Source organism: Rana temporaria, chromosome 5 (genome assembly GCF_905171775.1).
Source record: "Rana temporaria chromosome 5, aRanTem1.1, whole genome shotgun sequence".
NCBI lineage: Eukaryota > Metazoa > Chordata > Amphibia > Anura > Ranidae > Rana > Rana temporaria.
In genome coordinates, this window is record NC_053493.1 from 331962673 (window position 1) to 331977177 (window position 14505).

Sequence of the window (14505 nt, forward strand, 5' to 3'; positions counted from 1 at the left end):
GGGACAGTAATGAAGAAGGTGACACAAATGGGGGACAGTAATAGAGGTGACACAAGCGGGGGACAGTAATAAATAAGGTTACACAAATGGGGGACAGTAATGACGTAGAAGGTGACACAAATGGGGGACAGTAATGAAGGTGACACAAGCGGGGGACAGTAATAAAAAAGATGACACAAGTGGGGGACAGTAATGAAGTAGAAGGTGACACAAAAGGGGGACAGTAATGAAGAAGGTGACACAAATGGGGGACAGTAATACAGGTGACACAAGCGGGGGACAGTAATAAATAAGGTTACACAAATGGGGGACAGTAATGACGTAGAAGGTGACACAAATGGGGGACAGTAATGAAGGTGACACAAGCGGGGGACAGTAATAAAAAAGATGACACAAGTGGGGGACAGTAATGAAGAAGGTGACACAAGTGGGGGACAGTAATAAAGAAGGTTACACAAGTGGGGGACAGTAATGAAGAAGGTGACACAAGTGGGGGATAGTAATGAAGTAGAAGGTGACACAAGTGGGGGACAGTAATGAAGAAGGTGACACAAGTGGGGGATAGTAATGAAGTAGAAGGTGACACAAGTGGGGGACAGTAATAAAGAAGGTGACACAAGTGGGGGACAGTAATGAAGAAGGTGACACAAGCAGGGGACAGTAATGAAGTAGAAGGTGACACAAGTGGGGGACAGTAATAAAGAAGGGGACACAAATGGGGGACAGTAATGAAGAAGGGGACACAAGTGGGGGACAGTAATGACGTAGAAGGTGACACAAATGGGGGACGGTAATGAAGGTGACACAAGCGGGGGACAGTAATAAAGAAGGTGACACAAGTGGGGGACAGTAATGAAGAAGGGGACACAAGTGGGGGACAGTAATGACGTAGAAGGTGACACAAGCGGGGGACAGTAATGAAGAAGGCACTTTTCGCATAGTTGCAAACGTTTACAGCCGTATCACGAATTTCAGGAAGTTGTTGAGGTTGGCTAGGGGGCGGACCCAGAGTCTAGTCTTTGAAGGGGCACTACCAGAAAATTTTGTGGGCAATTTGTCAGGGCAATGGCTGGTGTTGGCGCTTCAATCATCACCGCGCCATGGTTGATATGGTGTCAGGATGATTGAAGAGTATTATTACATTATATTATAAAATTAAATAGTTCAACAACTCACCTTAATGCAGAATCAGTGGGAGCCCTGAGCGTGTCACTTGCCACCATTGCCTGCCACCAGATGCGGATTGTCACTTGCCACATCCCCTGCCACCAGATGTGGATTGTCATTTGCCAATGTGGCCTGCCACAAGATACGGATTGTCACTTGCCAGTGGCTGTGTGCCAGAGTGAGGGCGGGCAGGGAGAGATGTCAGAAAGCCACTACCCATCAGAATATGCAACCAAAGTGATGTTGCATTGCGGCCATCTTGGTACACCCACACTTGTCCACAGTAAGCCTAGGGATAGAAGTCGGCAAGCGGACATCTTTATACACCCACCATTTATACACCAGAAATCATGCCGGGCAGTAAGGCTGGAGAGCGGGCTGGCATGTCACTGAGGGAACAAGCAGGTGTTCTGTCAGGAAGCTGCTGCTACCCATCTGAATATGCAACTGAAGTGACGTTGCGTCGCGGCCAACTTGTTACACCCGCACTTGTCCACAGCAAGCCTAGGGTTAAAAGTTGGCAAGCGGACATCTTTATACACCCACCGGAGTCTTGCTTTTCAAAGTTATTTTTAACAGTAAACTTAGCTTATATAGTGAAACATAAGTTGATTTTACTGTTAAAAATAACTGTGAAAAGCAAGACTCTGGTGGGTGTATAAAGATGTCCGCTTGCGGTGCTCGATCAATCAAATAATTAAACAATTGATTACATACACATTCAATCTGAATCATATAGAGCAGGTGATGAGGCCTCCCTCACAATTAACACATTGAAATAAGAAATAAAAAAACATATATATAAAACACATAGTAGCAAAACACCTATATGTCCCCTCAAGGCTCCAAAGTTGTGAAGTAACAATTATGACCTATGTGTAACTCCACATAAAGTTACATATTGTATGCATGTTCTAAATATATTAAAAGGATAATATTTTTGTGCATTAAAAGAATAAACAACTAATATTCAAATATGGGCACTCCTGTGTAATGCTGTGAAATTCCTCATCAACCCAAGATGTAAGAATGAAAATTAAAGTGCTTCTATATTTTTATTTTTGGTTTTCTGTGTATATTTTTTAAATACAAATTGACATTTTAGTTTTCTTTTTTTCTTTTCTTTTCTTTTCTTCCTCCTTTTGAGCAAGTATATATATACTTTTTTTCCATTTGATCTAAATGGAAGTTGCGGAACACCAAATTATATTTCACATTCACCTAGGTTTCACTAAAGTTACACTAATACACACCTTGAATAAATTTTAGGAACACAATTGAAAAATAACATAAAAATAAAATATAAAAAAATATAAAAATATAGGAATTAGAATTTTTGTATTTAAAAAATATACACAGAAAACCAAAAATAAAAATATAGAAGCACTTTAATTTTCATTCCTACATCTTGGGTTGATGAGGAATTTCACAGCATTACACAGGAGTGCCCATATTTGAATATTAGTTGTTTATTCTTTTAATGCACAAAAATATTATCCTTTTAATATATTTAGAACATGCATACAATATGTAACTTTATGTGGAGTTACACATAGGTCATAATTGTTACTTCACAACTTTGGAGCCTTGAGGGGACATATAGGTGTTTTGCTACCATGTGTTTTATATATATGTTTTTTATTTCTTATTTCAATTTGTTAATTGTGAGGGAGGCCTCATCACCTGCTCTATATGATTCAGATTGAATGTGTATGTAATCAATTGTTTAATTATTTGATTGATCGAGCACCGCCATTGGCGGATGTTTTCTCACATGATGGTGGTATTGGTATATATGTTATTTTAGTGTGAACCTGTGTTAGCCATGACTAAGCGCTGAATTGCAGCGTGAAACGCGTCGGCCATTTCTGTACCTGTTGTTTGCGGTGTCTGCATGTGCATTTGAAAATAAAAAGACCAACTTTATTTTAAGTTATCTTGGAGTGCGGCTATCCAGAGTTTTTTCGTTCATGTGTCCCCCGTAGAAGCTGCTGGTTAGTTTTTGGGTCTGCCGCTACCCCACTGTTCACCATCAGCGCTAGGGGTTACATTGGAGAGTTATCTACAAATGTCTGCACCAAACACTTAATCTCTTTTTTTCCAATGCTTTTATTTATTAACAACTTCAAGTAGAGGGATGGAGGGTTAGGGGAGATTCAGATACCTTGCTTTGCGGATCACAGGTACTCTCTTGCATCCAGAGAACAAATAGTCTCCACACTGGATAGGCCTCTCTCACTGACTTAGCAGCCGGTGCGTCGCTTGGTCAAAGTCTCTGCCACAGACTCGATGAATATAATAAAGTTGTTGTACAATCCTCTGCCACAGAACTGTTCAACCGAATAATCCCTTGTAAAGTCAAACAATAGCTACACGTATCTGTTTCTTTCAGCCATCTGGCGATACTGTGAAGCGGGATGCGTCCTCCAATTGAGTTTCCAGGCCTATCCTGAGATACCAGTCTTTTTGCTTGGACCTCTCTGGGAAAAGTCCTCCCCTGGTTCCTCCAATTGCTAGGCTTTTGCCCGCAGGTAAGACAGCACAGGACCACCCCTGGACTAGTATGCCCCAGAATTCCTGGACCTACTTTCAGTAACGAAACCTCGGGCCAGCAGCCCCAGAGGCAGAAGAACTGCCCACGACACACCTTAGGCCAGGAGGGCCATCAGGTCAGAGAGAGCAACCAAACTGTGCCTGTACCTTAATTACCCTCTCCCAGAATGCCCAGCGACAGGACCACTCCCACTGGGTTGTCTCTGTGGAGAAAGCACTCAATACATCCAGCATGTTGTATTTCCAACCTTGACCCAAAATGATAGCGACACCCAGGGCCAAGTGGAAAGAATGCACAGCACAGCTGAACTGACACAGAAACCAGCAATTAACATAATCATTCTGAGCAAACTACAGCTCGGAAAAAAATTAAATTTAAATATAGCGCCTACTCAATAGGAGCAGGGCGCTACACATGGCATAGATCGCTGCGGATTCTGCATGGGAGCAAATACCTGTATTAGAAAGGTGTCTTTTTGATCTCCCCCAAAGGTACCAAATGTGACACCGGAGGGGGGGGGGGGGGGGGGGGACCGTATAAGCAGAAGTTCGATTTTTGGCTGGAACTCCGCTTTAAATACACCACTTCTTTCTTTTTTTTATCTAATAATGGGGTCCAACTTATGATAGGCCCACGGATTTCATAAAATGCCCTTGGAACAAATACTACACTTGATCTTAGCCAAAAACCTGAGAAGCATTTCCTTGTTTCTTTATATGTTTGTATAACAAGGCATCACAATTGGTACTGCAAATTTCAAAAGCAGATTGCAGCAGCAGTAATATATAGAACATTATCAGCTTACAGTTTATATTATCAGTGCCTTAGAGCCTTAGCCGTAGATTGACACTGTTGGTAGGAGAAAGGACATGTGTCATAGTGTGCTGCTGACTTGCAGGCAAGGGATATTCCCTTCAGATCTGGAGGTTTCTTCTTATGCTGATCTGCATTACTGATTACCTTTCCCCTACACAGTGTGAGTCATGTTTAAGCTCTGGGGATTCACTTTAACTCTTTACCAGTCTCATTGGTGAACATACTCAAGAGAGCTGTCTATCTTACATGCTTTATATAACTTATTTCTGGGGACAGCGACAGGATTTGAAGATGAGTCTGGAATTTTTCCTCCTAAAGATGACCAAATCTACCATAAAATGCCTTTTACTTATTCTTATTTTATAGTACAGTTTTAAAACATTTCACCTTTAAATGTCCTCAAGGTACATGTAATCTGAGGTCAGTTTAGGTGAAAGCTTATTAACCCACCAGGAATTGGGCTTTGCTTTAGCTGACCCAGGCAAAATGTGCATATAGGTCATCCACAGCAAATGTACAGTTTCATTTGCTACTGGGGAAAGAGGAGAAACACTTAAAAGAACACTAAATATTTTTTTCTACAGAAATAATCTATATACTGTATTTCTACTATTGAGACTCGGTTCACACTGGTGCAATGCATGAAACCCTGCGAATCCAGTGCAGGTTCCCGCATCGCACCTGAATCATGCTGCCCTCTGAGAACTGCTGTGGGTGTCAATACATACCTCCCAACTTTCTGAGATGGGAATGAGGGACACCTATCAGCAAAAGTATGCAGGCACAGGACACACCCCTTGCCACGCCCCATTAAAGGAGAATTGTACAAAAAAATAAGATTGGTTAAACCCACAAGTGCTTTTTTTACCACTACTATTTCTTTATATTGGCTTTTGGAATTTACAAATGCAGCAATTTAGAAATCAGATGAAAGGTTTAGCACTGGGAAAGACTTTTTGATAGATAAAAAGTGCATTTTATATACATCTATATAGATCAGACCAAAATGAGGGACAAATGAGGAGAATGAGGGACATTGCTCCAAATCAGGGACAGTCCCTCGAAATGAGGGACAGTTGGGAGGTATGGTCAATACAAAGTTAACGACGCCCCCGCAGTGCGAACTGTGAATACCGACAGGAATCGGATGTGTAAACACCCATGCCATCCGATTCTGGTGCGGACAAAAAAAGGGGTCCTTCACAAGTTTGGTCCGAATGCAATGCAAATTCAACCATACAGTTTGCATGGCTGAATTTGCATCACACAGACATCGCATGTGATCTGCACAGCAATGCAGTGCAAATCACATGCGATTTCTGGCATCGCACCAGTCTGAACCGGTCCTTAAAGTGAATAGTGCATTCACTATATCTGGTCTCCTACAGTACACAGAACGTGGAAATGCAATTATTTTTGTAAATATAAACTGCTAAACACCTTTTCTCAGTATATAGCAGTCTTGTGACTTCTATCAGCATCCGGCCAAACACTGGTTAAAGCTTGTAGGAGGAGTTTTCATTCTCCTCTGATTGTCCTGCGAGGCTGCAGGACCCCTGACCCTCTGTCTGGACAGTGCTGATTGCCCTGTACTAATCAAGTTCACCCTCCCAAGAAAAAAAAAAGTTTTAGCAATACACAACAAACAGCAGAGTGCCCCATAGGCTCTGTTATATCAACAGATGGATTGGGGACAGCAAAAGAAGAGGAGGATCAAAAAGCATTTTTTACACAATGCAGTGGATTAACCCCTTAGGTTCCACAGTGAGTATAACAAACATGCAAACATCTATACTCACCCGTCATACTCACACTGATGATGCAGCTGTCCTATGTCTGTCCTAGGACTGAGAGGTGAGGGATCACATGACTGCTGATTGCTCAGTTCTTGATCTGCTCAGAGCATAGAGCAATGGCTGTTGGTCATTGCTCCAACTCTCAATGGAGCAGACCGGGGAGAGGGCAGGAGTAGCTGGCTCAATCATCTTGAGTCATGTAGCCACAATCGCATGTGACAAGATGGAAGGATGGGTGGACACTACTTTTTGGAAGTTTGTCTCTGTACATGGGTATGTGAAATTAGTCTGTCGTTTATCTATCCCCTATCTGTCTATAGCAATGTCTTCCCTTATTTGTCTTTCTGTGTTCTAGACAAGTGTCAGAAAGGTTTTTAATGGGATTATGTTACATCTGTGCAATCCTGGAGTTGTAGCATACTGTTAGCATGAGTGACTGGAAACCAGTAGGAACATAGTAACAACCTCTAATTAAACCTCAAAAGATAATTTAAAGCAATCACAACATTTTGTATTGTAAGAGAAACACTGATAAAACAGTTTGGTAGTGAAAGAATGTATTTGTGCTACTGGATTTCCTGAAAGCTAGCCTAATTAGGCCTAAATTATGATAAAGCTAGCTCTAACCAACATAGGCTATAGCCAGGTTAGGCATCCAACAACCTATACAGGTGATAATCGAAAAATGTAAATATCGTGCAAAAGTTCATTTATTTAATTAATGCAACTTAAAAGGTAAAACTAATATTTGAGATAGACTCAATACATGCAAAGCAAGATAGTTCAAGCCGTGATTTGTCATATTTGTGAAGATTATGGTTTACAGCTCGTGAAAACCCCAAATCCACAATCTCAGAAAATTAGAATATTGTGAAAAGGTGCAATATTCTAGGCTCAAAGTGTCCCACTCTAATCAGCTATTTAAGCCATAACACCTGAAAAGGGTTCCTGAGCATTTAAATGGTCTCTCAGTCTGGTTCAGTAGAAATCACAATCATGGGAAAGACTGCAGACAGTTGTGCAGAAAACCATCATTGACATCCTCCATAAGGAGGGAAAGCCTCAAAAGGTAATTGCAAAATAAGTTGGATGTTCCCAAAGTGCTGTATCAAAGCACATTAGTAGAAAGTTATGTGGAAGGGAAAAGTGTGGAAGAAAAAGGTGCATAAGCAGCAGGGATGACCGCAGCCTGAAAAGGATGGTCAGGAAAAGGCCATTCAAAAGTGTTGGAGACTTTCACAAGGAGTCAGTGCATCAAGAGCCACCACACACAGACGGATCCTGGACATAGGCTTCAAATGTCATATTCCTCTTGTCAAGTCACTTCTGAACAACAAACAACGTCGGAAGCGTCTTACCTGGGCTAAAGAAAAACACACCAAGTCTGTTGCTCAGTGGTCCAAAGTCCTCTTTTCTGATGAGAGCAAATTTTGCTTCTCATTCGGAAACCAATGACCCAGAGTATGGAGGAAGAATGGAGAGGCACACACTGCAAGATACTTGAAGTCCAGTGTGAAGTTTCCACAGTCAGTGTTAATTTGGGGAGCCATGTCATCTGCTGGTGTTAGTCTACTGTGCTTCATTAAGTCCAGGGTCAACACAGCCGTCTACCAGGAGATTTTGAAACACTTCATGCTTTCTTCCACAGACGAGCCCCATGGGGATGCTGACTTCATTTTCCAGCAGGACTTGGCACCTGCCCACACTGCCAAAAGCACCAAAACCTGGTCCAATGACCATGGCATTACTGTGCTTGATTGGCCAGCAAACTGCCAAGAGAAAGATGAGAGACATGAGACCGAACAATGCAGAAGAGCTGAAGGCCGCTATTGAAGCTTCCTGGTCTTCCATACCACCTCAGCAGTGCCACAGGCTGATAGCTTCCATGCCACGCCGCATTGAGGCAGCAATTGCTGCAAAATGGCCAAAACCAAGTACTGAGTACATATGCATGCTTATACTTTTCAGAGGTCCGATATGTACAATCCTTGTTTTATTGATTGCATGTACAGTAATATTCAAATGTTCTGATATTGTGGATTTGGGGTGTTCATGAGCTGTAAGCCATAATTATCACAATTATGACAAATCACGGCTTGAACTATCTTGCTTTTCATGTAATGAGTCCATCTCATATTAGTTTCAACTTTTAAGTTGACTTTGTGAAATAAATGAACTTTTGCACGATATTCTAATTTTTTCAAGTATCACTTGTAGGTAGTTAGAGGTCCAGTTGCATGGCAGATTAGAAGCTACCTAGGGATTAGGATACAGTGTAGAAAGATTAAAACTGAGTTAAAGTATCACATCACAGTTTCCGCTGGTGAAAAGCTGCTTTCCAGGCCAGTTGGACAATTGTTGAAAGATCTCCACATCGTCACCGATTCTGTCTTCAGCATCTAGACAGTCACTGCATTGTGATCATCTTCAGGGGTAAGCCCCTTCAACTGGACTTTTCTGCAACATTTATGTGAAGGTATTTATATTAATCACTTTATATACCCAGGTATATTGTATGTGCACAATTCCACCAGAACTCCTGTTGGGCCTTTTGTTCATATTACCTGTTTGTACATTGGAGGTATGTAAAGACTAGGGATGGGCGAACGATTCGGCCTGAGCATAAGTTCGGGCCGAACTTTGGTTGTTCGGATGTTCTGGCGAACACCGAACAATATGCAAGGTTCGGGAAAAATTCCAAAGCCTCGGAACCCCATTAAAGTCTATGGGACACTAACATGAAAAACCAAAAGTGCTAATTTGCAAGTTATTGTCATAAAAAGTATTTGGGGACCTGTTAGATTTTGAATTTATTACTATTTCAAGTGATAAACGTTTCTGGAATCACTAGTTAAACATGTTAATTTTGAAGGTTGCTGAGGAGAAGAGAAAAGGTAATTTGCTGTGTATGTAACTATTCTTGGAGTTCTACGTCAAGACAATGGGTGGAGTTAAGTTACTTAATATACACAAGTGGGTGTTACGTTTGTGACAGGAGCATCACCACCTTTCTTGGAGCTATTCCAAAAGTAAAAAATGCTTAGCTTGGCTTTAAGAACAGTATAGGAATCCATGTGGTTTGAGTAGCTAGTTAGGAAATGGGGGTCACCCGACCCTGCTGGATGGGACCCCTCCCAGCAGAAAGATGATGTACCATTATATCATTCCTCCTTCTGAAACCTTTTGAATTACCATCTTGCCATGTGTTACCAGCTGTAATTATGTAAGCACTGTCTTTTGCTTGTCTATCTTGAAGAATAAACTTTGGGCCAGATTCACGTACAGCGGGTGCAGCGTAACGTAACCGGTTTACATTACAGCGCCGCAATTTTTCCGAGTTAGTGCCCGATCCACAAAGCACTTACCTGGAAATTTGCGGCGGTGTATCGTAAACAGGTCCGGCGCAAGGCGGCCCAATTCAAAACAACGTTTTTAAACCCGCGCATGCCCAGAAGCTAGTTATGAAGCGAGCTTCAATGGAAAAAAGTGGTGAACGTAACCTCGCTTTGCTAGAGCATTGTGAAAAAAGGATGGTGTGTAGGCAACGTCGTTTTTGAAAATTGAAGTTTCAAAAACGTTGTTTTTTACTTCACAGAAAATGTCGTTTTTTTCCATCACATAAAGTGATGGTGTGTACGCGGCATGAGTCTTGAATATTGGGAACGAAACGCCCGGAAGAAGAGACTATTGACATAAAAATGTCTCCCCCTCTTCCACATTCTTCATTTGGCGAGTCAGCAGCTGTTTTTTTCCCTAAATTACTTGACAAAAGGGGGAGATAAAGAGACGAGATGAAAACGTTCATGATTGGTCAAGTTTCGGGGAAAAAACAAAGGATCTAGAACAAAGAGGTGTTTGTGTTCCATCAGACGACAGAAGGCTCAAAAACACAAGGGTGAGTTTTTACGCTGTCTGTTTTCTCACCTGTAGATCGCTTGTAGACTTACAAGCAGAAATAAAAAAACCTCACAACTCTGGACAGAATGCTTCAAGATATCGTGGAAAATCCAGCGAAGACTTTCTGGTTATGGTGAAAAAGCGTAAACGTTTACGTACGTGAAGATTCTGCTAAGAAGCTCCTAAACAAGGTGAGAATGTCTCATTCTTCAGGACCTGGGTCCTGCCCCAGGGGACATGTATCAATGCAAAAACAAGTTTTAAAAACTGACGTTTTTTCAGGAGTCGTAATTTTAATAATGCTTAAAGCGAAACAATGAAATGAAATATTCCTATAAATTTCGTACCTGGGGGGTGTTTATAGTATGCCTGTAAAGTGGTGAATTTTTCCCGTGTTTAGAACAGTCCCTTCAGCAAAATGACATTTCTAAAGGAAAAAAGTAATTTAAAACTGATCGCGGCTGTAATGAATTGTCAGGTCCCAGCAATACAGATACAATTCATTGAAAAAAACGGCATGGGTTCCCCCCCAGTCCATTACCAGGTCCTTTGGGTCTGGTATGAATATTAAGGGGAAACCTAAACCAAAATAGAAAAAAATTGCATGGGGGTCCCCCCAAATTCCATACCAGGTCTGGTATGGTTATTAAAAGGAACCCTGCGACATTTTTTTTAAATGGCTTAGGGGTCCCCCTCAAAATTCATACCAAACCCTTCAGGTCTGGTATGGATTTTAAGGGGAACCCTGCGCCGAAATAAAAAAAAATGGAGTAGGGGTCCTCCCAAAAATCCATACCAGACCCTTATCCAAACACGCAACCTGGCAGGCCGCAGGAAAAGAGGGGGCCCCCCTCCTGAACCATACCAGGCCACATGCCCTCAACATGGGGCGGATGCTTTGGGTCTGAACCCTAAAGCACCATGTCCCCATGTAGATGGGGACAAGGGCCTCATCCCCACAACCCTTGCCTGGGAAAAGAGGGATAGGATCTGACTGGTCTAGACTAAAAAATAATATTTTTAACAATAGCACCTCATCCCAAAATTATATATGGGAAAGTAGAACAGTAGCGGGACTATAACGGTGCATGCAGAGACCAATAAAGAAAAATAGAACCAATACTATAAATTTTAATGATTTATTAAAAAACACAGAGTAGCGTCAGGTTGTAAGGCATATCATAGGCTACACAAAAGCCTACTACACAGATCGACAACCTAATCACTAGTACAAAGTTAAAAAGTTCCCATGACAGACATTGGTACTCTAACAGAGATCGCAACCTGGTTGGTAAACCCTATATATTTCGCCCGGTTAGGCTTCTTCAGGGGTGGTTGAGATCAAAGTTTAGGATTCTGATAATGACATACAGAAAAAGAAAATTAGTAATTTATACATACATACATTAAATATACATAAACAATAAATAAAGTCGCTCAGCCAGTGTATATCACAAAATGCCCACCTGCTAGTCCGTAGTGGGAGTAAAAAGATTACAGGGTGCGTATATACCCTGATTCCATCACATGCCTGAAAGGTCAGGCCGGATGGGCACAAGTTGACAGCCACAAGGATACCCTAGGCAGGAAAAGGTGAGAGGCCGCTGCGGATGGAATTCACACAATCTCAAACCATCGGAGGGGCAAGGGGGGGGGGCACCCAAAAACAGGGTGACCAACTGTGGAGAAGAATAGCAATATCAGTGTCTATTACAGTAAGAATGTTTAATAAAAATATTTATAGAAAGTAATAAGAAAAAGTGTACACTCACAGTGCTTAAATGAACAGGTATAGCATCTGTGGAGGCATGCGCCCAGCTTGAGACCGAAGGCTTGTCAAATCTGTAACAAGCTAAGTCGAATATTGTGTCACAAAATAGGCAGAAAATATATTGTTGGGAATCAAACAGAGAAGAGGGGGAAAGAGAAAACAAAGAAAGAAAAGAAAGAAAAAAATTGAAACAAGAAAAAAAAGGGAGAAGTAAACAATAGTTTACTTCTGTATTAAGAATATCAATATAATGATTATAGTGGTCTTCAGCAAAAAGCTATTCCATAATAGGATCAAAGAATAAAAAAATAAAAAAATATATAAAATAAAAGATCCGCTCATAAAAAAAAAATTTAGTTAGAAAAGTAAGCCAAGAAGGGGTTGGTAAGAGGACAAGCAGGGAATAAGTTTGTATAAACAGCAGCTATTAGGCATGATAGAGAGAATACCTGATCAATCGCGCTGCAGCAGCACGGGTTGTCTCCACAGGAGTGTACAGCACACTGACGCTCCACAACAGGACATAGTCCTGATATACCCCTAAGCCCCTCCCACACGTCCGTGCGTCAGAGGGGGCGCGGTCGGGCGTGAGCGGACACATAGTGTCAGTGCGCAGACACCCCACACTGATGCTTAGCATGAGGCCTACAATCCCCAGCAACCCCTGGGTTGGAAGGCGTGGACGGCCGAATGATCGGCCAATCACAGCGCGCCGGGGGAGGGGCACCGCCAGAAGGCGGCGCGGCCCATAGGCAGGGAAGAAAACCCCATGTCTAAGAGCCGGGAGTGGCCAAAACGCCGGTGGATAGGGCGGGGAGCCAGCAGTCAGGGGGGAGAAGGAAAACCACTGACAGAAACGGGCTCACAGAGTGAAGCCCTTGGGTGTCCAAATGGAGGGAGACATAAGGTGAAAAAACAAGCGCAGCAGCATCACAAATCCAGCAGTGTAAAAAAAGGGGGATGATCCAACGGGCAAAGGAATAGCAACTTGGTATGGTAAAAGGATATGTCATGGCCCATAACTTAAAAAAGGCAGGGCCATTGAAAAAGCCCAGTATGGAAATAGGCAGGGTGACACATGCATATATAAACTGGCAGAGCGATTCACAACAAAGTTCATACATATCAAAAGTGATTGTAAATCAAAATAGTGATTGGAATCAAACAACATCTAGAGCATTTGTATACAGAAATAATGTTTCATACATATACATCAATTAGCAAAATGCCAGAATAGCCAAGAAAAGAAAAACATACAAAGAAAGAGAAAAGGAAAGAGAAAGACAGGCAGAAAGATCAGGGGAGAGGGTGAGGCATATAGAGGGAGAGGGTGACAAGAAGGGGTAGAAGGAAGGGAAGGGGAAACAAAGGATAGAGGGAAGGAAAAGGGGAGGAAGTGGGACGGGGGAGGGGGGGAAAAAAGGGGGAAAAGAGAATGGAAAACAAAACAAAACAGACAGATGATGCAGAGTGACAGGCATCATATATTTCATGCTGGAACAACCCAGACGGTCGCCCGATGAGAGCATGGCAAGTCAGCCAATAGAGCACAGGGGCAGCGGGATTAAGACACACCAAATAGATAGCCCTTACAGGAACGATTTAAAGCTGATATATTCATTCAGTCCTGGGTAATGGGTGGCGTTTAGAGTTTGTATCCATTTGGTTTCGAGTTGCAGAAGACTGCGATCAATACCCCCACCCCTAACATGTGTAGGCACATGTTCCAGGGCAGTGAATTTCACCATAGTCGGCTCGAAATTATGCTCATGTCCAACATAGCATAATTTCGAGCCGACTATGGTGAAATTCACTGCCCTGGAACATGTGCCTACACATGTTAGGGGTGGGGGTATTGATCGCAGTCTTCTGCAACTCGAAACCAAATGGATACAAACTCTAAACGCCACCCATTACCCAGGACTGAATGAATATATCAGCTTTAAATCGTTCCTGTAAGGGCTATCTATTTGGTGTGTCTTAATCCCGCTGCCCCTGTGCTCTATTGGCTGACTTGCCATGCTCTCATCGGGCGACCGTCTGGGTTGTTCCAGCATGAAATATATGATGCCTGTCACTCTGCATCATCTGTCTGTTTTGTTTTGTTTTCCATTCTCTTTTCCCCCTTTTTTCCCCCCCTCCCCCGTCCCACTTCCTCCCCTTTTCCTTCCCTCTATCCTTTGTTTCCCCTTCCCTTCCTTCTACCCCTTCTTGTCACCCTCTCCCTCTATATGCCTCACCCTCTCCCCTGATCTTTCTGCCTGTCTTTCTCTTTCCTTTTCTCTTTCTTTGTATGTTTTTCTTTTCTTGGCTATTCTGGCATTTTGCTAATTGATGTATATGTATGAAACATTATTTCTGTATACAAATGCTCTAGATGTTGTTTGATTCCAATCACTATTTTGATTTACAATCACTTTTGATATGTATGAACTTTGTTGTGAATCGCTCTGCCAGTTTATATATGCATGTGTCACCCTGCCTATTTCCATACTGGGCTTTTT